Source organism: Microcebus murinus, chromosome 14 (genome assembly GCF_040939455.1).
Source record: "Microcebus murinus isolate Inina chromosome 14, M.murinus_Inina_mat1.0, whole genome shotgun sequence".
Taxonomy (NCBI): domain Eukaryota; kingdom Metazoa; phylum Chordata; class Mammalia; order Primates; family Cheirogaleidae; genus Microcebus; species Microcebus murinus.
Window position 1 is genome coordinate 81,515,201 of NC_134117.1, and position 22,192 is coordinate 81,537,392.

The 22,192-nt window shown below is 63.9% G+C and overlaps 7 pseudogenes; all 7 read left to right on the forward strand.

The window, feature by feature from the left end:
* Nucleotides 1-119, forward strand: LOC142876122 (uncharacterized; annotated as a pseudogene).
* Nucleotides 120-3,593: 3,474 nt separating this feature from the next.
* Nucleotides 3,594-3,712, forward strand: LOC142876123 (uncharacterized; annotated as a pseudogene).
* Nucleotides 3,713-7,191: 3,479 nt separating this feature from the next.
* Nucleotides 7,192-7,310, forward strand: LOC142876124 (uncharacterized; annotated as a pseudogene).
* Nucleotides 7,311-10,786: 3,476 nt separating this feature from the next.
* Nucleotides 10,787-10,905, forward strand: LOC142876125 (uncharacterized; annotated as a pseudogene).
* A 3,474-nt stretch (nt 10,906-14,379) lies between these two features.
* LOC142876126 (uncharacterized) lies at nt 14,380-14,498 on the forward strand (annotated as a pseudogene).
* A 3,467-nt stretch (nt 14,499-17,965) lies between these two features.
* LOC142876127 (uncharacterized) lies at nt 17,966-18,084 on the forward strand (annotated as a pseudogene).
* Nucleotides 18,085-21,539: 3,455 nt separating this feature from the next.
* On the forward strand, nt 21,540-21,658 carry LOC142876128 (uncharacterized; annotated as a pseudogene).
* The last annotated feature ends 534 nt before the right edge of the window (nt 21,659-22,192 follow it).

A 22,192-nucleotide genomic window follows, 5' to 3' on the forward strand; every position in this document is an offset into this window, starting at 1 on the left:
GTCTAGGGCCACACCACCCTGAACGCCCCCGATCTCGTCTGGTCTCGGAAGCTAAGCAGGGTCGGGCCCGGTCAGTACTTGGATGGGAGACTGCCTGGGAATACCGGGGGCCACAGGCTGCTTCTTTTTTTTTTTTTTTTTTTTTGCCTCTTGTTCTGTCCCCTTTCTGGGAGCGCGGCGGCGGCCCGGGGTGGGGGTGACCCCAACCCTCAGCGCCCGCCGCGCTGCCTGGCGCCTCAGCCCGCACCGTGGGGCCTCCTCTTGTCCCAAGCCGCGACACCGCCGCCACGCGGCAGCATGCGTGGCATCTGCACTGTCAGGTCTCAGACCAAAGGTCTGCTCTGTGGGAACAGACACGCTGGAGAAAACCTTGAGAGTCTGAGAGGGGAGGGAGTTCCAGAAGAAGGCCAGGATGTCATTTTGAGGGAGTATGTGACCAGAACTCGTCCCGTTGCTTTTGGGGGTTCTATGGGCTCCACGCAGGAATCTTTGGTGGTGGCACCTGATGTTGGGGGATCCGGAGTCACACCCAGACCTGCTCCACAGGCCTCCTTTTACTTTTCTCTTCGGATTCATGATTTTTAAAAAGTGTCTCTTACCTCTATGATTGCATTTTCTTTTCTCTCTCTTTTCAAGCAGATGATGGGAGTACAAGTATTCAGGTGACATGTGTTGCCCGTGCACCCCTCCCCCCTGTGTTCTCATTCATATACCTCTCATGTTGTTCCAGCGTATTGTGGGGGTACCAGTGTTAAGGTCGGGTACAGTTGCCCTCTCCAAGCCTCCCCCCTGGGGTCAGAGCTTCAAGTGCGCCCATCCCCCAGTCGGTGCGCACCCACCCCATTCCTAATGGATGTGGATGCCCATCGCCTCCCCCCACCCGCCCGACACCCACCCGATGAAGGTGATTCCTCTCCGTCCACTTAGGTGTCCATCCGTTCGTACCAATTTGCTGGTGAGCGCGCTCACGTGGTGCTCGTGTGTCCATTCTTGGGATACCTGGCTTACTGGAACGGGTTCCAGCTCTGGCCAGGAGAACACGAGAGGCGCCCTCTCACCGCTGCTCCTCACAGCCGAATGGCACTCCGTGGTGTCCACGCGCCACATTTTATTAATGCACTCCTGGATGGATGGGCACTCGGGTCGCTTCCACGTCTTTGCGATTGTGAATTGTGCCCTAACTGTCACCCTACCCCTTACCCAGCCCGTCTCCTCTGCCCCTGCCTGACGCACTCCTCCCCGGCCAGGCCCGTCACTGTCCTGGGCCCCCGCCTGACCGGCTCCTCCCCGCCCGGCCTGTCACCGTCCTCTGCCCCTGCCTGACATGCTCCTTCCCGCCCGGCCTCTCACCGTCCTCGGCCCCTGCCTGACCGGCTCCTCCGTCGCCTGGGCCTTCCAAGGGCTTGGTGTGGAGGCTGCTTCCAGGAAGCCCTCCAGAAACCCGGCAGCAGGGTGGCCGCAGCAGTCTCCAGCAGCCTTCCCTAAGTCGAGTGCGGGGGACGTGCCCCCGCTGTGCCGCGGGGGGCCCAGCCTGGTGTCTTCCCTGATGCCCTGCGGCTGCCGGCTGGGGCTGCCGCTCCCCGCGAGGGGAGAGCCGCGGAGGTGGGGACCGCCTCCTGATGGGGACGTACGTACACGCAGCTCTCCACGTCGGATCCCGGGGCTCTCTGTCCTGCCCGAAGGCCCAGCGGGCCTGCGGGTCCTTAGAGTGGCAAAAACATCCGAAAGCTGAGACTGAGGGTCCGGTGGGTGTCTGCACTTTTGTGCTGGGCACCCCAGGGAGGCCCGGGGGCTGGCTGGACAACGTGGTCTGCTGGGCGGGGGGGGGTTTGGAGGAGCAACTGATGCCCTTCGCACCTTGGGTAGCAAGAGTCTGAGGTGTCTCTGAGCCCTGTGCCATGTCCGGGGGGGGGGGCGCGGGGGGGGGGGAGGAGGAGGAGGAGGAGGAGGTGGGAAGGGCCGGGGCCTGCAGTCCTGTTCCCGGGGTGGCACGGCAAGTGGCTTCTTCCACAGGCTGCTTGGCCTGGGCTCCCTGCACCTGGGCCTTTGGGGGACTGGCCCTGTGCTTGCCAACACTTCCTGCAGGGACCCAGAGCTGGGAGGTGGCATCTCTCAGCCCTGGGTCGGGCAGAGCCCCAGCGGGCCATGCCCACAACCTCTCTCAGCACCGGTCCCCCAGAAGGCTCCTTTGGGACCAGGATTCTCTTGCGGTGACTCTTTAAGGTCTGGCCCCTGGATGGAGGGGCACCAGGAGTAGAGGAGCAGGAAGGGGAAGGGGGTGGCCATGCGAGGGGACACTTTGAGGCCAAGTCCCAGCTTCAGCCTGATCCTCCTGGGAACCCCGCTCTGAGACAAGGAGCCGGGCTTCGCATTCCCACAGCAGCCAGTCGTGGGCTGAGGACACCTGGGGCCTTGGGAACTCCCTGGCTTCTCCTTGGTTTAACATCTAGAGCTGCTTGTGAATCGGGCCGCCACACACACCCGAGTGCAGGTGTCTTCCGCACAGACTGCGGGCCTCGCTCTTCTGAACGCCGCTAGCTCGCCACCCACCCACGGGTGAACCTGGTCAGGGTGCTTTCTCTCGGGGGCAGACTCTTTTCCGGGCGGGCTACCGGTGTCTCTGTTTGCTCGTTTCTTTCTTCCATTTCGGGAAAGGCTTCCTTGCTGGGTGTGGAAATCTCCTATGCCTTCCCTCGCCTATTCTGTCAGCTTTCAAATTCTCTTTCAGTTGCCACCCTCACAGATGGATTAGGAAACTCTTTCCGGTGCACTCATTAGTGAAATGACCTCAATGAAGCTGGAATCCAATATCTAATGGCCGATTTTTAGCGAGTCCACACGCCAGGGTGGTCGGGGTCCAATGCAGCCCCGGCCAGGCCCAGGCCCCTTGGACCGGGCCACAGGAGGACACAGAGGAGGGTCCCGGCCCCCACGAAGCGGTGCCGGCGGTTCTCCACGGGCTTGGGCGTTTTCCAGAGGTAGGAGATGGAGGGGACTGATTTCTTCAGCGCCCCACAAACCACGCCACCCCACCCCACCCATGGGACACATCCCCAGAGAGAGACGCCCCATACACTGGCTCCCCTCCCCCTTGCGCTGTGCCCCAGCCCTGGCCCGGGGGAATAGGCGGCAGCCCACCCACAGGGCGAGGGGGGGCACAGCTGAAAGGGGTTGTGGGGGAGGGCGGCCCCTGGCTGGGGTCAAAGGGCGCGCGCGTGCGCAGTCAGCGTCAGCGGCGGCGACGCGCTGGGGGTGGGCAGCGGGTAGGTGAAGGAGGCCGGGCGAGGAGACGAGGGGGGCTGGGAGGGCTCCACCTTGGCGAGTCCAGCCGTGGAGGCGCATCTTGTGTGAGTGTGAGTGAGTGTGAGTGTGTGTGTGTGTGTATAGAGAGACAGCCCCCCGCCCCGCCCCGCCCATCACCCCCGTCCCTGGGAGCCCACGGGACCCGGCCGGCGAACTCAACAGGCCCGGCCCGGCGCGGGGCCTGGGGCGGGAGGCGGCGGCGGCGGCGGCGGCGGCGGCGGCGGCGGCGGCGGCGGGAAAGCGCAGAGAGGCTCGGCTTCTTGAGCGGGGCAGGGGCGCCCTCCGCCGCCGTCTAGGGCCACACCACCCTGAACGCCCCCGATCTCGTCTGGTCTCGGAAGCTAAGCAGGGTCGGGCCCGGTCAGTACTTGGATGGGAGACTGCCTGGGAATACCGGGGGCCACAGGCTGCTTCTTTTTTTTTTTTTTTTTTTTTTGCCTCTTGTTCTGTCCCCTTTCTGGGAGCGCGGCGGCGGCCCGGGGTGGGGGTGACCCCAACCCTCAGCGCCCGCCGCGCTGCCTGGCGCCTCAGCCCGCACCGTGGGGCCTCCTCTTGTCCCAAGCCGCGACACCGCCGCCACGCGGCAGCATGCGTGGCATCTGCACTGTCAGGTCTCAGACCAAAGGTCTGCTCTGTGGGAACAGACACGCTGGAGAAAACCTTGAGAGTCTGAGAGGGGAGGGAGTTCCAGAAGAAGGCCAGGATGTCATTTTGAGGGAGTATGTGACCAGAACTCGTCCCGTTGCTTTTGGGGGTTCTATGGGCTCCACGCAGGAATCTTTGGTGGTGGCACCTGATGTTGGGGGATCCGGAGTCACACCCAGACCTGCTCCACAGGCCTCCTTTTACTTTTCTCTTCGGATTCATGATTTTTAAAAAGTGTCTCTTACCTCTATGATTGCATTTTCTTTTCTCTCTCTTTTCAAGCAGATGATGGGAGTACAAGTATTCAGGTGACATGTGTTGCCCGTGCACCCCTCCCCCCTGTGTTCTCATTCATATACCTCTCATGTTGTTCCAGCGTATTGTGGGGGTACCAGTGTTAAGGTCGGGTACAGTTGCCCTCTCCAAGCCTCCCCCCTGGGGTCAGAGCTTCAAGTGCGCCCATCCCCCAGTCGGTGCGCACCCACCCCATTCCTAATGGATGTGGATGCCCATCGCCTCCCCCCACCCGCCCGACACCCACCCGATGAAGGTGATTCCTCTCCGTCCACTTAGGTGTCCATCCGTTCGTACCAATTTGCTGGTGAGCGCGCTCACGTGGTGCTCGTGTGTCCATTCTTGGGATACCTGGCTTACTGGAACGGGTTCCAGCTCTGGCCAGGAGAACACGAGAGGCGCCCTCTCACCGCTGCTCCTCACAGCCGAATGGCACTCCGTGGTGTCCACGCGCCACATTTTATTAATGTGCTCCTGGATGGATGGGCACTCGGGTCGCTTCCACGTCTTTGCGATTGTGAATTGTGCCCTAACTGTCACCCTACCCCTTACCCAGCCCGTCTCCTCTGCCCCTGCCTGACGCACTCCTCCCCGGCCAGGCCCGTCACTGTCCTGGGCCCCCTCCTGACCGGCTCCTCCCCGCCCGGCCTGTCACCGTCCTCTGCCCCTGCCTGACATGCTCCTTCCCGCCCGGCCTCTCACCGTCCTCGGCCCCTGCCTGACCGGCTCCTCCGTCGCCTGGGCCTTCCAAGGGCTTGGTGTGGAGGCTGCTTCCAGGAAGCCCTCCAGAAACCCGGCAGCAGGGTGGCCGCAGCAGTCTCCAGCAGCCTTCCCTAAGTCGAGTGCGGGGGACGTGCCCCCGCTGTGCCGCGGGGGGCCCAGCCTGGTGTCTTCCCTGATGCCCTGCGGCTGCCGGCTGGGGCTGCCGCTCCCCGCGAGGGGAGAGCCGCGGAGGTGGGGACCGCCTCCTGATGGGGACGTACGTACACGCAGCTCTCCACGTCGGATCCCGGGGCTCTCTGTCCTGCCCGAAGGCCCAGCGGGCCTGCGGGTCCTTAGAGTGGCAAAAACATCCGAAAGCTGAGACTGAGGGTCCGGTGGGTGTCTGCACTTTTGTGCTGGGCACCCCAGGGAGGCCCGGGGGCTGGCTGGACAACGTGGTCTGCTGGGCGGGGGGGGGTTTGGAGGAGCAACTGATGCCCTTCGCACCTTGGGTAGCAAGAGTCTGAGGTGTCTCTGAGCCCTGTGCCATGTCCGGGGGGGGGGCGCGGGGGGGGGGAGGAGGAGGAGGAGGAGGAGGTGGGAAGGGCCGGGGCCTGCAGTCCTGTTCCCGGGGTGGCACGGCAAGTGGCTTCTTCCACAGGCTGCTTGGCCTGGGCTCCCTGCACCTGGGCCTTTGGGGGACTGGCCCTGTGCTTGCCAACACTTCCTGCAGGGACCCAGAGCTGGGAGGTGGCATCTCTCAGCCCTGGGTCGGGCAGAGCCCCAGCGGGCCATGCCCACAACCTCTCTCAGCACCGGTCCCCCAGAAGGCTCCTTTGGGACCAGGATTCTCTTGCGGTGACTCTTTAAGGTCTGGCCCCTGGATGGAGGGGCACCAGGAGTAGAGGAGCAGGAAGGGGAAGGGGGTGGCCATGCGAGGGGACACTTTGAGGCCAAGTCCCAGCTTCAGCCTGATCCTCCTGGGAACCCCGCTCTGAGACAAGGAGCCGGGCTTCGCATTCCCACAGCAGCCAGTCGTGGGCTGAGGACACCTGGGGCCTTGGGAACTCCCTGGCTTCTCCTTGGTTTAACATCTAGAGCTGCTTGTGAATCGGGCCGCCACACACACCCGAGTGCAGGTGTCTTCCGCACAGACTGCGGGCCTCGCTCTTCTGAACGCCGCTAGCTCGCCACCCACCCACGGGTGAACCTGGTCAGGGTGCTTTCTCTCGGGGGCAGACTCTTTTCCGGGCGGGCTACCGGTGTCTCTGTTTGCTCGTTTCTTTCTTCCATTTCGGGAAAGGCTTCCTTGCTGGGTGTGGAAATCTCCTATGCCTTCCCTCGCCTATTCTGTCAGCTTTCAAATTCTCTTTCAGTTGCCACCCTCACAGATGGATTAGGAAACTCTTTCCGGTGCACTCATTAGTGAAATGACCTCAATGAAGCTGGAATCCAATATCTAATGGCCGATTTTTAGCGAGTCCACACGCCAGGGTGGTCGGGGTCCAATGCAGCCCCGGCCAGGCCCAGGCCCCTTGGACCGGGCCACAGGAGGACACAGAGGAGGGTCCCGGCCCCCACGAAGCGGTGCCGGCGGTTCTCCACGGGCTTGGGCGTTTTCCAGAGGTAGGAGATGGAGGGGACTGATTTCTTCAGCGCCCCACAAACCACGCCACCCCACCCCACCCATGGGACACATCCCCAGAGAGAGACGCCCCATACACTGGCTCCCCTCCCCCTTGCGCTGTGCCCCAGCCCTGGCCCGGGGGAATAGGCGGCAGCCCACCCACAGGGCGAGGGGGGGCACAGCTGAAAGGGGTTGTGGGGGAGGACGGCCCCTGGCTGGGGTCAAAGGGCGCGCGCGTGCGCAGTCAGCGTCAGCGGCGGCGACGCGCTGGGGGTGGGCAGCGGGTAGGTGAAGGAGGCCGGGCGAGGAGACGAGGGGGGCTGGGAGGGCTCCACCTTGGCGAGTCCAGCCGTGGAGGCGCATCTTGTGTGAGTGTGAGTGAGTGTGAGTGTGTGTGTGTGTGTATAGAGAGACAGCCCCCCGCCCCGCCCCGCCCATCACCCCCGTCCCTGGGAGCCCACGGGACCCGGCCGGCGAACTCAACAGGCCCGGCCCGGCGCGGGGCCTGGGGCGGGAGGCGGCGGCGGCGGCGGCGGCGGCGGCGGCGGCGGCGGCGGCGGCGGCGGGAAAGCGCAGAGAGGCTCGGCTTCTTGAGCGGGGCAGGGGCGCCCTCCGCCGCCGTCTAGGGCCACACCACCCTGAACGCCCCCGATCTCGTCTGGTCTCGGAAGCTAAGCAGGGTCGGGCCCGGTCAGTACTTGGATGGGAGACTGCCTGGGAATACCGGGGGCCACAGGCTGCTTCTTTTTTTTTTTTTTTTTTTTTGCCTCTTGTTCTGTCCCCTTTCTGGGAGCGCGGCGGCGGCCCGGGGTGGGGGTGACCCCAACCCTCAGCGCCCGCCGCGCTGCCTGGCGCCTCAGCCCGCACCGTGGGGCCTCCTCTTGTCCCAAGCCGCGACACCGCCGCCACGCGGCAGCATGCGTGGCATCTGCACTGTCAGGTCTCAGACCAAAGGTCTGCTCTGTGGGAACAGACACGCTGGAGAAAACCTTGAGAGTCTGAGAGGGGAGGGAGTTCCAGAAGAAGGCCAGGATGTCATTTTGAGGGAGTATGTGACCAGAACTCGTCCCGTTGCTTTTGGGGGTTCTATGGGCTCCACGCAGGAATCTTTGGTGGTGGCACCTGATGTTGGGGGATCCGGAGTCACACCCAGACCTGCTCCACAGGCCTCCTTTTACTTTTCTCTTCGGATTCATGATTTTTAAAAAGTGTCTCTTACCTCTATGATTGCATTTTCTTTTCTCTCTCTTTTCAAGCAGATGATGGGAGTACAAGTATTCAGGTGACATGTGTTGCCCGTGCACCCCTCCCCCCTGTGTTCTCATTCATATACCTCTCATGTTGTTCCAGCGTATTGTGGGGGTACCAGTGTTAAGGTCGGGTACAGTTGCCCTCTCCAAGCCTCCCCCCTGGGGTCAGAGCTTCAAGTGCGCCCATCCCCCAGTCGGTGCGCACCCACCCCATTCCTAATGGATGTGGATGCCCATCGCCTCCCCCCACCCGCCCGACACCCACCCGATGAAGGTGATTCCTCTCCGTCCACTTAGGTGTCCATCCGTTCGTACCAATTTGCTGGTGAGCGCGCTCACGTGGTGCTCGTGTGTCCATTCTTGGGATACCTGGCTTACTGGAACGGGTTCCAGCTCTGGCCAGGAGAACACGAGAGGCGCCCTCTCACCGCTGCTCCTCACAGCCGAATGGCACTCCGTGGTGTCCACGCGCCACATTTTATTAATGCACTCCTGGATGGATGGGCACTCGGGTCGCTTCCACGTCTTTGCGATTGTGAATTGTGCCCTAACTGTCACCCTACCCCTTACCCAGCCCGTCTCCTCTGCCCCTGCCTGACGCACTCCTCCCCGGCCAGGCCCGTCACTGTCCTGGGCCCCCGCCTGACCGGCTCCTCCCCGCCCGGCCTGTCACCGTCCTCTGCCCCTGCCTGACATGCTCCTTCCCGCCCGGCCTCTCACCGTCCTTGGCCCCTGCCTGACCGGCTCCTCCGTCGCCTGGGCCTTCCAAGGGCTTGGTGTGGAGGCTGCTTCCAGGAAGCCCTCCAGAAACCCGGCAGCAGGGTGGCCGCAGCAGTCTCCAGCAGCCTTCCCTAAGTCGAGTGCGGGGGACGTGCCCCCGCTGTGCCGCGGGGGGGCCCAGCCTGGTGTCTTCCCTGATGCCCTGCGGCTGCCGGCTGGGGCTGCCGCTCCCCGCGAGGGGAGAGCCGCGGAGGTGGGGACCGCCTCCTGATGGGGACGTACGTACACGCAGCTCTCCACGTCGGATCCCGGGGCTCTCTGTCCTGCCCGAAGGCCCAGCGGGCCTGCGGGTCCTTAGAGTGGCAAAAACATCCGAAAGCTGAGACTGAGGGTCCGGTGGGTGTCTGCACTTTTGTGCTGGGCACCCCAGGGAGGCCCGGGGGCTGGCTGGACAACGTGGTCTGCTGGGCGGGGGGGGGTTTGGAGGAGCAACTGATGCCCTTCGCACCTTGGGTAGCAAGAGTCTGAGGTGTCTCTGAGCCCTGTGCCATGTCCGGGGGGGGGGCGCGGGGGGGGGGAGGAGGAGGAGGAGGAGGAGGTGGGAAGGGCCGGGGCCTGCAGTCCTGTTCCCGGGGTGGCACGGCAAGTGGCTTCTTCCACAGGCTGCTTGGCCTGGGCTCCCTGCACCTGGGCCTTTGGGGGACTGGCCCTGTGCTTGCCAACACTTCCTGCAGGGACCCAGAGCTGGGAGGTGGCATCTCTCAGCCCTGGGTCGGGCAGAGCCCCAGCGGGCCATGCCCACAACCTCTCTCAGCACCGGTCCCCCAGAAGGCTCCTTTGGGACCAGGATTCTCTTGCGGTGACTCTTTAAGGTCTGGCCCCTGGATGGAGGGGCACCAGGAGTAGAGGAGCAGGAAGGGGAAGGGGGTGGCCATGCGAGGGGACACTTTGAGGCCAAGTCCCAGCTTCAGCCTGATCCTCCTGGGAACCCCGCTCTGAGACAAGGAGCCGGGCTTCGCATTCCCACAGCAGCCAGTCGTGGGCTGAGGACACCTGGGGCCTTGGGAACTCCCTGGCTTCTCCTTGGTTTAACATCTAGAGCTGCTTGTGAATCGGGCCGCCACACACACCCGAGTGCAGGTGTCTTCCGCACAGACTGCGGGCCTCGCTCTTCTGAACGCCGCTAGCTCGCCACCCACCCACGGGTGAACCTGGTCAGGGTGCTTTCTCTCGGGGGCAGACTCTTTTCCGGGCGGGCTACCGGTGTCTCTGTTTGCTCGTTTCTTTCTTCCATTTCGGGAAAGGCTTCCTTGCTGGGTGTGGAAATCTCCTATGCCTTCCCTCGCCTATTCTGTCAGCTTTCAAATTCTCTTTCAGTTGCCACCCTCACAGATGGATTAGGAAACTCTTTCCGGTGCACTCATTAGTGAAATGACCTCAATGAAGCTGGAATCCAATATCTAATGGCCGATTTTTAGCGAGTCCACACGCCAGGGTGGTCGGGGTCCAATGCAGCCCCGGCCAGGCCCAGGCCCCTTGGACCGGGCCACAGGAGGACACAGAGGAGGGTCCCGGCCCCCACGAAGCGGTGCCGGCGGTTCTCCACGGGCTTGGGCGTTTTCCAGAGGTAGGAGATGGAGGGGACTGATTTCTTCAGCGCCCCACAAACCACGCCACCCCACCCCACCCATGGGACACATCCCCAGAGAGAGACGCCCCATACACTGGCTCCCCTCCCCCTTGCGCTGTGCCCCAGCCCTGGCCCGGGGGAATAGGCGGCAGCCCACCCACAGGGCGAGGGGGGGCACAGCTGAAAGGGGTTGTGGGGGAGGGCGGCCCCTGGCTGGGGTCAAAGGGCGCGCGCGTGCGCAGTCAGCGTCAGCGGCGGCGACGCGCTGGGGGTGGGCAGCGGGTAGGTGAAGGAGGCCGGGCGAGGAGACGAGGGGGGCTGGGAGGGCTCCACCTTGGCGAGTCCAGCCGTGGAGGCGCATCTTGTGTGAGTGTGAGTGAGTGTGAGTGTGTGTGTGTGTGTATAGAGAGACAGCCCCCCGCCCCGCCCCGCCCATCACCCCCGTCCCTGGGAGCCCACGGGACCCGGCCGGCGAACTCAACAGGCCCGGCCCGGCGCGGGGCCTGGGGCGGGAGGCGGCGGCGGCGGCGGCGGCGGCGGCGGCGGCGGCGGCGGCGGCGGGAAAGCGCAGAGAGGCTCGGCTTCTTGAGCGGGGCAGGGGCGCCCTCCGCCGCCGTCTAGGGCCACACCACCCTGAACGCCCCCGATCTCGTCTGGTCTCGGAAGCTAAGCAGGGTCGGGCCCGGTCAGTACTTGGATGGGAGACTGCCTGGGAATACCGGGGGCCACAGGCTGCTTCTTTTTTTTTTTTTTTTTTTTTGCCTCTTGTTCTGTCCCCTTTCTGGGAGCGCGGCGGCGGCCCGGGGTGGGGGTGACCCCAACCCTCAGCGCCCGCCGCGCTGCCTGGCGCCTCAGCCCGCACCGTGGGGCCTCCTCTTGTCCCAAGCCGCGACACCGCCGCCACGCGGCAGCATGCGTGGCATCTGCACTGTCAGGTCTCAGACCAAAGGTCTGCTCTGTGGGAACAGACACGCTGGAGAAAACCTTGAGAGTCTGAGAGGGGAGGGAGTTCCAGAAGAAGGCCAGGATGTCATTTTGAGGGAGTATGTGACCAGAACTCGTCCCGTTGCTTTTGGGGGTTCTATGGGCTCCACGCAGGAATCTTTGGTGGTGGCACCTGATGTTGGGGGATCCGGAGTCACACCCAGACCTGCTCCACAGGCCTCCTTTTACTTTTCTCTTCGGATTCATGATTTTTAAAAAGTGTCTCTTACCTCTATGATTGCATTTTCTTTTCTCTCTCTTTTCAAGCAGATGATGGGAGTACAAGTATTCAGGTGACATGTGTTGCCCGTGCACCCCTCCCCCCTGTGTTCTCATTCATATACCTCTCATGTTGTTCCAGCGTATTGTGGGGGTACCAGTGTTAAGGTCGGGTACAGTTGCCCTCTCCAAGCCTCCCCCCTGGGGTCAGAGCTTCAAGTGCGCCCATCCCCCAGTCGGTGCGCACCCACCCCATTCCTAATGGATGTGGATGCCCATCGCCTCCCCCCACCCGCCCGACACCCACCCGATGAAGGTGATTCCTCTCCGTCCACTTAGGTGTCCATCCGTTCGTACCAATTTGCTGGTGAGCGCGCTCACGTGGTGCTCGTGTGTCCATTCTTGGGATACCTGGCTTACTGGAACGGGTTCCAGCTCTGGCCAGGAGAACACGAGAGGCGCCCTCTCACCGCTGCTCCTCACAGCCGAATGGCACTCCGTGGTGTCCACGCGCCACATTTTATTAATGCACTCCTGGATGGATGGGCACTCGGGTCGCTTCCACGTCTTTGCGATTGTGAATTGTGCCCTAACTGTCACCCTACCCCTTACCCAGCCCGTCTCCTCTGCCCCTGCCTGACGCACTCCTCCCCGGCCAGGCCCGTCACTGTCCTGGGCCCCCGCCTGACCGGCTCCTCCCCGCCCGGCCTGTCACCGTCCTCTGCCCCTGCCTGACATGCTCCTTCCCGCCCGGCCTCTCACCGTCCTCGGCCCCTGCCTGACCGGCTCCTCCGTCGCCTGGGCCTTCCAAGGGCTTGGTGTGGAGGCTGCTTCCAGGAAGCCCTCCAGAAACCCGGCAGCAGGGTGGCCGCAGCAGTCTCCAGCAGCCTTCCCTAAGTCGAGTGCGGGGGACGTGCCCCCGCTGTGCCGCGGGGGGCCCAGCCTGGTGTCTTCCCTGATGCCCTGCGGCTGCCGGCTGGGGCTGCCGCTCCCCGCGAGGGGAGAGCCGCGGAGGTGGGGACCGCCTCCTGATGGGGACGTACGTACACGCAGCTCTCCACGTCGGATCCCGGGGCTCTCTGTCCTGCCCGAAGGCCCAGCGGGCCTGCGGGTCCTTAGAGTGGCAAAAACATCCGAAAGCTGAGACTGAGGGTCCGGTGGGTGTCTGCACTTTTGTGCTGGGCACCCCAGGGAGGCCCGGGGGCTGGCTGGACAACGTGGTCTGCTGGGCGGGGGGGGGTTTGGAGGAGCAACTGATGCCCTTCGCACCTTGGGTAGCAAGAGTCTGAGGTGTCTCTGAGCCCTGTGCCATGTCCGGGGGGGGGCGCGGGGGGGGGGAGGAGGAGGAGGAGGAGGAGGTGGGAAGGGCCGGGGCCTGCAGTCCTGTTCCCGGGGTGGCACGGCAAGTGGCTTCTTCCACAGGCTGCTTGGCCTGGGCTCCCTGCACCTGGGCCTTTGGGGGACTGGCCCTGTGCTTGCCAACACTTCCTGCAGGGACCCAGAGCTGGGAGGTGGCATCTCTCAGCCCTGGGTCGGGCAGAGCCCCAGCGGGCCATGCCCACAACCTCTCTCAGCACCGGTCCCCCAGAAGGCTCCTTTGGGACCAGGATTCTCTTGCGGTGACTCTTTAAGGTCTGGCCCCTGGATGGAGGGGCACCAGGAGTAGAGGAGCAGGAAGGGGAAGGGGGTGGCCATGCGAGGGGACACTTTGAGGCCAAGTCCCAGCTTCAGCCTGATCCTCCTGGGAACCCCGCTCTGAGACAAGGAGCCGGGCTTCGCATTCCCACAGCAGCCAGTCGTGGGCTGAGGACACCTGGGGCCTTGGGAACTCCCTGGCTTCTCCTTGGTTTAACATCTAGAGCTGCTTGTGAATCGGGCCGCCACACACACCCGAGTGCAGGTGTCTTCCGCACAGACTGCGGGCCTCGCTCTTCTGAACGCCGCTAGCTCGCCACCCACCCACGGGTGAACCTGGTCAGGGTGCTTTCTCTCGGGGGCAGACTCTTTTCCGGGCGGGCTACCGGTGTCTCTGTTTGCTCGTTTCTTTCTTCCATTTCGGGAAAGGCTTCCTTGCTGGGTGTGGAAATCTCCTATGCCTTCCCTCGCCTATTCTGTCAGCTTTCAAATTCTCTTTCAGTTGCCACCCTCACAGATGGATTAGGAAACTCTTTCCGGTGCACTCATTAGTGAAATGACCTCAATGAAGCTGGAATCCAATATCTAATGGCCGATTTTTAGCGAGTCCACACGCCAGGGTGGTCGGGGTCCAATGCAGCCCCGGCCAGGCCCAGGCCCCTTGGACCGGGCCACAGGAGGACACAGAGGAGGGTCCCGGCCCCCACGAAGCGGTGCCGGCGGTTCTCCACGGGCTTGGGCGTTTTCCAGAGGTAGGAGATGGAGGGGACTGATTTCTTCAGCGCCCCACAAACCACGCCACCCCACCCCACCCATGGGACACATCCCCAGAGAGAGACGCCCCATACACTGGCTCCCCTCCCCCTTGCGCTGTGCCCCAGCCCTGGCCCGGGGGAATAGGCGGCAGCCCACCCACAGGGCGAGGGGGGGCACAGCTGAAAGGGGTTGTGGGGGAGGGCGGCCCCTGGCTGGGGTCAAAGGGCGCGCGCGTGCGCAGTCAGCGTCAGCGGCGGCGACGCGCTGGGGGTGGGCAGCGGGTAGGTGAAGGAGGCCGGGCGAGGAGACGAGGGGGGCTGGGAGGGCTCCACCTTGGCGAGTCCAGCCGTGGAGGCGCATCTTGTGTGAGTGTGAGTGAGTGTGAGTGTGTGTGTGTGTGTATAGAGAGACAGCCCCCCGCCCCGCCCCGCCCATCACCCCCGTCCCTGGGAGCCCACGGGACCCGGCCGGCGAACTCAACAGGCCCGGCCCGGCGCGGGGCCTGGGGCGGGAGGCGGCGGCGGCGGCGGCGGCGGCGGCGGCGGCGGCGGCGGCGGCGGGAAAGCGCAGAGAGGCTCGGCTTCTTGAGCGGGGCAGGGGCGCCCTCCGCCGCCGTCTAGGGCCACACCACCCTGAACGCCCCCGATCTCGTCTGGTCTCGGAAGCTAAGCAGGGTCGGGCCCGGTCAGTACTTGGATGGGAGACTGCCTGGGAATACCGGGGGCCACAGGCTGCTTCTTTTTTTTTTTTTTGCCTCTTGTTCTGTCCCCTTTCTGGGAGCGCGGCGGCGGCCCGGGGTGGGGGTGACCCCAACCCTCAGCGCCCGCCGCGCTGCCTGGCGCCTCAGCCCGCACCGTGGGGCCTCCTCTTGTCCCAAGCCGCGACACCGCCGCCACGCGGCAGCATGCGTGGCATCTGCACTGTCAGGTCTCAGACCAAAGGTCTGCTCTGTGGGAACAGACACGCTGGAGAAAACCTTGAGAGTCTGAGAGGGGAGGGAGTTCCAGAAGAAGGCCAGGATGTCATTTTGAGGGAGTATGTGACCAGAACTCGTCCCGTTGCTTTTGGGGGTTCTATGGGCTCCACGCAGGAATCTTTGGTGGTGGCACCTGATGTTGGGGGATCCGGAGTCACACCCAGACCTGCTCCACAGGCCTCCTTTTACTTTTCTCTTCGGATTCATGATTTTTAAAAAGTGTCTCTTACCTCTATGATTGCATTTTCTTTTCTCTCTCTTTTCAAGCAGATGATGGGAGTACAAGTATTCAGGTGACATGTGTTGCCCGTGCACCCCTCCCCCCTGTGTTCTCATTCATATACCTCTCATGTTGTTCCAGCGTATTGTGGGGGTACCAGTGTTAAGGTCGGGTACAGTTGCCCTCTCCAAGCCTCCCCCCTGGGGTCAGAGCTTCAAGTGCGCCCATCCCCCAGTCGGTGCGCACCCACCCCATTCCTAATGGATGTGGATGCCCATCGCCTCCCCCCACCCGCCCGACACCCACCCGATGAAGGTGATTCCTCTCCGTCCACTTAGGTGTCCATCCGTTCGTACCAATTTGCTGGTGAGCGCGCTCACGTGGTGCTCGTGTGTCCATTCTTGGGATACCTGGCTTACTGGAACGGGTTCCAGCTCTGGCCAGGAGAACACGAGAGGCGCCCTCTCACCGCTGCTCCTCACAGCCGAATGGCACTCCGTGGTGTCCACGCGCCACATTTTATTAATGCACTCCTGGATGGATGGGCACTCGGGTCGCTTCCACGTCTTTGCGATTGTGAATTGTGCCCTAACTGTCACCCTACCCCTTACCCAGCCCGTCTCCTCTGCCCCTGCCTGACGCACTCCTCCCCGGCCAGGCCCGTCACTGTCCTGGGCCCCCGCCTGACCGGCTCCTCCCCGCCCGGCCTGTCACCGTCCTCTGCCCCTGCCTGACATGCTCCTTCCCGCCCGGCCTCTCACCGTCCTCGGCCCCTGCCTGACCGGCTCCTCCGTCGCCTGGGCCTTCCAAGGGCTTGGTGTGGAGGCTGCTTCCAGGAAGCCCTCCAGAAACCCGGCAGCAGGGTGGCCGCAGCAGTCTCCAGCAGCCTTCCCTAAGTCGAGTGCGGGGGACGTGCCCCCGCTGTGCCGCGGGGGGCCCAGCCTGGTGTCTTCCCTGATGCCCTGCGGCTGCCGGCTGGGGCTGCCGCTCCCCGCGAGGGGAGAGCCGCGGAGGTGGGGACCGCCTCCTGATGGGGACGTACGTACACGCAGCTCTCCACGTCGGATCCCGGGGCTCTCTGTCCTGCCCGAAGGCCCAGCGGGCCTGCGGGTCCTTAGAGTGGCAAAAACATCCGAAAGCTGAGACTGAGGGTCCGGTGGGTGTCTGCACTTTTGTGCTGGGCACCCCAGGGAGGCCCGGGGGCTGGCTGGACAACGTGGTCTGCTGGGCGGGGGGGGGTTTGGAGGAGCAACTGATGCCCTTCGCACCTTGGGTAGCAAGAGTCTGAGGTGTCTCTGAGCCCTGTGCCATGTCCGGGGGGGGGGCGCGGGGGGGGGAGGAGGAGGAGGAGGAGGAGGTGGGAAGGGCCGGGGCCTGCAGTCCTGTTCCCGGGGTGGCACGGCAAGTGGCTTCTTCCACAGGCTGCTTGGCCTGGGCTCCCTGCACCTGGGCCTTTGGGGGACTGGCCCTGTGCTTGCCAACACTTCCTGCAGGGACCCAGAGCTGGGAGGTGGCATCTCTCAGCCCTGGGTCGGGCAGAGCCCCAGCGGGCCATGCCCACAACCTCTCTCAGCACCGGTCCCCCAGAAGGCTCCTTTGGGACCAGGATTCTCTTGCGGTGACTCTTTAAGGTCTGGCCCCTGGATGGAGGGGCACCAGGAGTAGAGGAGCAGGAAGGGGAAGGGGGTGGCCATGCGAGGGGACACTTTGAGGCCAAGTCCCAGCTTCAGCCTGATCCTCCTGGGAACCCCGCTCTGAGACAAGGAGCCGGGCTTCGCATTCCCACAGCAGCCAGTCGTGGGCTGAGGACACCTGGGGCCTTGGGAACTCCCTGGCTTCTCCTTGGTTTAACATCTAGAGCTGCTTGTGAATCGGGCCGCCACACACACCCGAGTGCAGGTGTCTTCCGCACAGACTGCGGGCCTCGCTCTTCTGAACGCCGCTAGCTCGCCACCCACCCACGGGTGAACCTGGTCAGGGTGCTTTCTCTCGGGGGCAGACTCTTTTCCGGGCGGGCTACCGGTGTCTCTGTTTGCTCGTTTCTTTCTTCCATTTCGGGAAAGGCTTCCTTGCTGGGTGTGGAAATCTCCTATGCCTTCCCTCGCCTATTCTGTCAGCTTTCAAATTCTCTTTCAGTTGCCACCCTCACAGATGGATTAGGAAACTCTTTCCGGTGCACTCATTAGTGAAATGACCTCAATGAAGCTGGAATCCAATATCTAATGGCCGATTTTTAGCGAGTCCACACGCCAGGGTGGTCGGGGTCCAATGCAGCCCCGGCCAGGCCCAGGCCCCTTGGACCGGGCCACAGGAGGACACAGAGGAGGGTCCCGGCCCCCACGAAGCGGTGCCGGCGGTTCTCCACGGGCTTGGGCGTTTTCCAGAGGTAGGAGATGGAGGGGACTGATTTCTTCAGCGCCCCACAAACCACGCCACCCCACCCCACCCATGGGACACATCCCCAGAGAGAGACGCCCCATACACTGGCTCCCCTCCCCCTTGCGCTGTGCCCCAGCCCTGGCCCGGGGGAATAGGCGGCAGCCCACCCACAGGGCGAGGGGGGGCACAGCTGAAAGGGGTTGTGGGGGAGGGCGGCCCCTGGCTGGGGTCAAAGGGCGCGCGCGTGCGCAGTCAGCGTCAGCGGCGGCGACGCGCTGGGGGTGGGCAGCGGGTAGGTGAAGGAGGCCGGGCGAGGAGACGAGGGGGGCTGGGAGGGCTCCACCTTGGCGAGTCCAGCCGTGGAGGCGCATCTTGTGTGAGTGTGAGTGAGTGTGAGTGTGTGTGTGTGTGTATAGAGAGACAGCCCCCCGCCCCGCCCCGCCCATCACCCCCGTCCCTGGGAGCCCACGGGACCCGGCCGGCGAACTCAACAGGCCCGGCCCGGCGCGGGGCCTGGGGCGGGAGGCGGCGGCGGCGGCGGCGGCGGCGGCGGCGGCGGCGGAGGCGGCGGGAAAGCGCAGAGAGGCTCGGCTTCTTGAGCGGGGCAGGGGCGCCCTCCGCCGCCGTCTAGGGCCACACCACCCTGAACGCCCCCGATCTCGTCTGGTCTCGGAAGCTAAGCAGGGTCGGGCCCGGTCAGTACTTGGATGGGAGACTGCCTGGGAATACCGGGGGCCACAGGCTGCTTCTTTTTTTTTTTTTTTTTTTTTGCCTCTTGTTCTGTCCCCTTTCTGGGAGCGCGGCGGCGGCCCGGGGTGGGGGTGACCCCAACCCTCAGCGCCCGCCGCGCTGCCTGGCGCCTCAGCCCGCACCGTGGGGCCTCCTCTTGTCCCAAGCCGCGACACCGCCGCCACGCGGCAGCATGCGTGGCATCTGCACTGTCAGGTCTCAGACCAAAGGTCTGCTCTGTGGGAACAGACACGCTGGAGAAAACCTTGAGAGTCTGAGAGGGGAGGGAGTTCCAGAAGAAGGCCAGGATGTCATTTTGAGGGAGTATGTGACCAGAACTCGTCCCGTTGCTTTTGGGGGTTCTATGGGCTCCACGCAGGAATCTTTGGTGGTGGCACCTGATGTTGGGGGATCCGGAGTCACACCCAGACCTGCTCCACAGGCCTCCTTTTACTTTTCTCTTCGGATTCATGATTTTTAAAAAGTGTCTCTTACCTCTATGATTGCATTTTCTTTTCTCTCTCTTTTCAAGCAGATGATGGGAGTACAAGTATTCAGGTGACATGTGTTGCCCGTGCACCCCTCCCCCCTGTGTTCTCATTCATATACCTCTCATGTTGTTCCAGCGTATTGTGGGGGTACCAGTGTTAAGGTCGGGTACAGTTGCCCTCTCCAAGCCTCCCCCCTGGGGTCAGAGCTTCAAGTGCGCCCATCCCCCAGTCGGTGCGCACCCACCCCATTCCTAATGGATGTGGATGCCCATCGCCTCCCCCCACCCGCCCGACACCCACCCGATGAAGGTGATTCCTCTCCGTCCACTTAGGTGTCCATCCGTTCGTACCAATTTGCTGGTGAGCGCGCTCACGTGGTGCTCGTGTGTCCATTCTTGGGATACCTGGCTTACTGGAACGGGTTCCAGCTCTGGCCAGGAGAACACGAGAGGCGCCCTCTCACCGCTGCTCCTCACAGCCGAATGGCACTCCGTGGTGTCCACGCGCCACATTTTATTAATGCACTCCTGGATGGATGGGCACTCGGGTCGCTTCCACGTCTTTGCGATTGTGAATTGTGCCCTAACTGTCACCCTACCCCTTACCCAGCCCGTCTCCTCTGCCCCTGCCTGACGCACTCCTCCCCGGCCAGGCCCGTCACTGTCCTGGGCCCCCGCCTGACCGGCTCCTCCCCGCCCGGCCTGTCACCGTCCTCTGCCCCTGCCTGACATGCTCCTTCCCGCCCGGCCTCTCACCGTCCTCGGCCCCTGCCTGACCGGCTCCTCCGTCGCCTGGGCCTTCCAAGGGCTTGGTGTGGAGGCTGCTTCCAGGAAGCCCTCCAGAAACCCGGCAGCAGGGTGGCCGCAGCAGTCTCCAGCAGCCTTCCCTAAGTCGAGTGCGGGGGACGTGCCCCCGCTGTGCCGCGGGGGGGCCCAGCCTGGTGTCTTCCCTGATGCCCTGCGGCTGCCGGCTGGGGCTGCCGCTCCCCGCGAGGGGAGAGCCGCGGAGGTGGGGACCGCCTCCTGATGGGGACGTACGTACACGCAGCTCTCCACGTCGGATCCCGGGGCTCTCTGTCCTGCCCGAAGGCCCAGCGGGCCTGCGGGTCCTTAGAGTGGCAAAAACATCCGAAAGCTGAGACTGAGGGTCCGGTGGGTGTCTGCACTTTTGTGCTGGGCACCCCAGGGAGGCCCGGGGGCTGGCTGGACAACGTGGTCTGCTGGGCGGGGGGGGGTTTGGAGGAGCAACTGATGCCCTTCGCACCTTGGGTAGCAAGAGTCTGAGGTGTCTCTGAGCCCTGTGCCATGTCCGGGGGGGGGGCGCGGGGGGGGGGAGGAGGAGGAGGAGGAGGAGGTGGGAAGGGCCGGGGCCTGCAGTCCTGTTCCCGGGGTGGCACGGCAAGTGGCTTCTTCCACAGGCTGCTTGGCCTGGGCTCCCTGCACCTGGGCCTTTGGGGGACTGGCCCTGTGCTTGCCAACACTTCCTGCAGGGACCCAGAGCTGGGAGGTGGCATCTCTCAGCCCTGGGTCGGGCAGAGCCCCAGCGGGCCATGCCCACAACCTCTCTCAGCACCGGTCCCCCAGAAGGCTCCTTTGGGACCAGGATTCTCTTGCGGTGACTCTTTAAGGTCTGGCCCCTGGATGGAGGGGCACCAGGAGTAGAGGAGCAGGAAGGGGAAGGGGGTGGCCATGCGAGGGGACACTTTGAGGCCAAGTCCCAGCTTCAGCCTGATCCTCCTGGGAACCCCGCTCTGAGACAAGGAGCCGGGCTTCGCATTCCCACAGCAGCCAGTCGTGGGCTGAGGACACCTGGGGCCTTGGGAACTCCCTGGCTTCTCCTTGGTTTAACATCTAGAGCTGCTTGTGAATCGGGCCGCCACACACACCCGAGTGCAGGTGTCTTCCGCACAGACTGCGGGCCTCGCTCTTCTGAACGCCGCTAGCTCGCCACCCACCCACGGGTGAACCTGGTCAGGGTGCTTTCTCTCGGGGGCAGACTCTTTTCCGGGCGGGCTACCGGTGTCTCTGTTTGCTCGTTTCTTTCTTCCATTTCGGGAAAGGCTTCCTTGCTGGGTGTGGAAATCTCCTATGCCTTCCCTCGCCTATTCTGTCAGCTTTCAAATTCTCTTTCAGTTGCCACCCTCACAGATGGATTAGGAAACTCTTTCCGGTGCACTCATTAGTGAAATGACCTCAATGAAGCTGGAATCCAATATCTAATGGCCGATTTTTAGCGAGTCCACACGCCAGGGTGGTCGGGGTCCAATGCAGCCCCGGCCAGGCCCAGGCCCCTTGGACCGGGCCACAGGAGGACACAGAGGAGGGTCCCGGCCCCCACGAAGCGGTGCCGGCGGTTCTCCACGGGCTTGGGCGTTTTCCAGAGGTAGGAGATGGAGGGGACTGATTTCTTCAGCGCCCCACAAACCACGCCACCCCACCCCACCCATGGGACACATCCCCAGAGAGAGACGCCCCATACACTGGCTCCCCTCCCCCTTGCGCTGTGCCCCAGCCCTGGCCCGGGGGAATAGGCGGCAGCCCACCCACAGGGCGAGGGGGGGCACAGCTGAAAGGGGTTGTGGGGGAGGGCGGCCCCTGGCTGGGGTCAAAGGGCGCGCGCGTGCGCAGTCAGCGTCAGCGGCGGCGACGCGCTGGGGGTGGGCAGCGGGTAGGTGAAGGAGGCCGGGCGAGGAGACGAGGGGGGCTGGGAGGGCTCCACCTTGGCGAGTCCAGCCGTGGAGGCGCATCTTGTGTGAGTGTGAGTGAGTGTGAGTGTGTGTGTGTGTGTATAGAGAGACAGCCCCCCGCCCCGCCCCGCCCATCACCCCCGTCCCTGGGAGCCCACGGGACCCGGCCGGCGAACTCAACAGGCCCGGCCCGGCGCGGGGCCTGGGGCGGGAGGCGGCGGCGGCGGCGGCGGCGGCGGGAAAGCGCAGAGAGGCTCGGCTTCTTGAGCGGGGCAGGGGCGCCCTCCGCCGCCGTCTAGGGCCACACCACCCTGAACGCCCCCGATCTCGTCTGGTCTCGGAAGCTAAGCAGGGTCGGGCCCGGTCAGTACTTGGATGGGAGACTGCCTGGGAATACCGGGGGCCACAGGCTGCTTCTTTTTTTTTTTTTTTTTTTTTTGCCTCTTGTTCTGTCCCCTTTCTGGGAGCGCGGCGGCGGCCCGGGGTGGGGGTGACCCCAACCCTCAGCGCCCGCCGCGCTGCCTGGCGCCTCAGCCCGCACCGTGGGGCCTCCTCTTGTCCCAAGCCGCGACACCGCCGCCACGCGGCAGCATGCGTGGCATCTGCACTGTCAGGTCTCAGACCAAAGGTCTGCTCTGTGGGAACAGACACGCTGGAGAAAACCTTGAGAGTCTGAGAGGGGAGGGAGTTCCAGAAGAAGGCCAGGATGTCATTTTGAGGGAGTATGTGACCAGAACTCGTCCCGTTGCTTTTGGGGGTTCTATGGGCTCCACGCAGGAATCTTTGGTGGTGGCACCTGATGTTGGGGGATCCGGAGTCACACCCAGACCTGCTCCACAGGCCTCCTTTTACTTTTCTCTTCGGATTCATGATTTTTAAAAAGTGTCTCTTACCTCTATGATTGCATTTTCTTTTCTCTCTCTTTTCAAGCAGATGATGGGAGTAC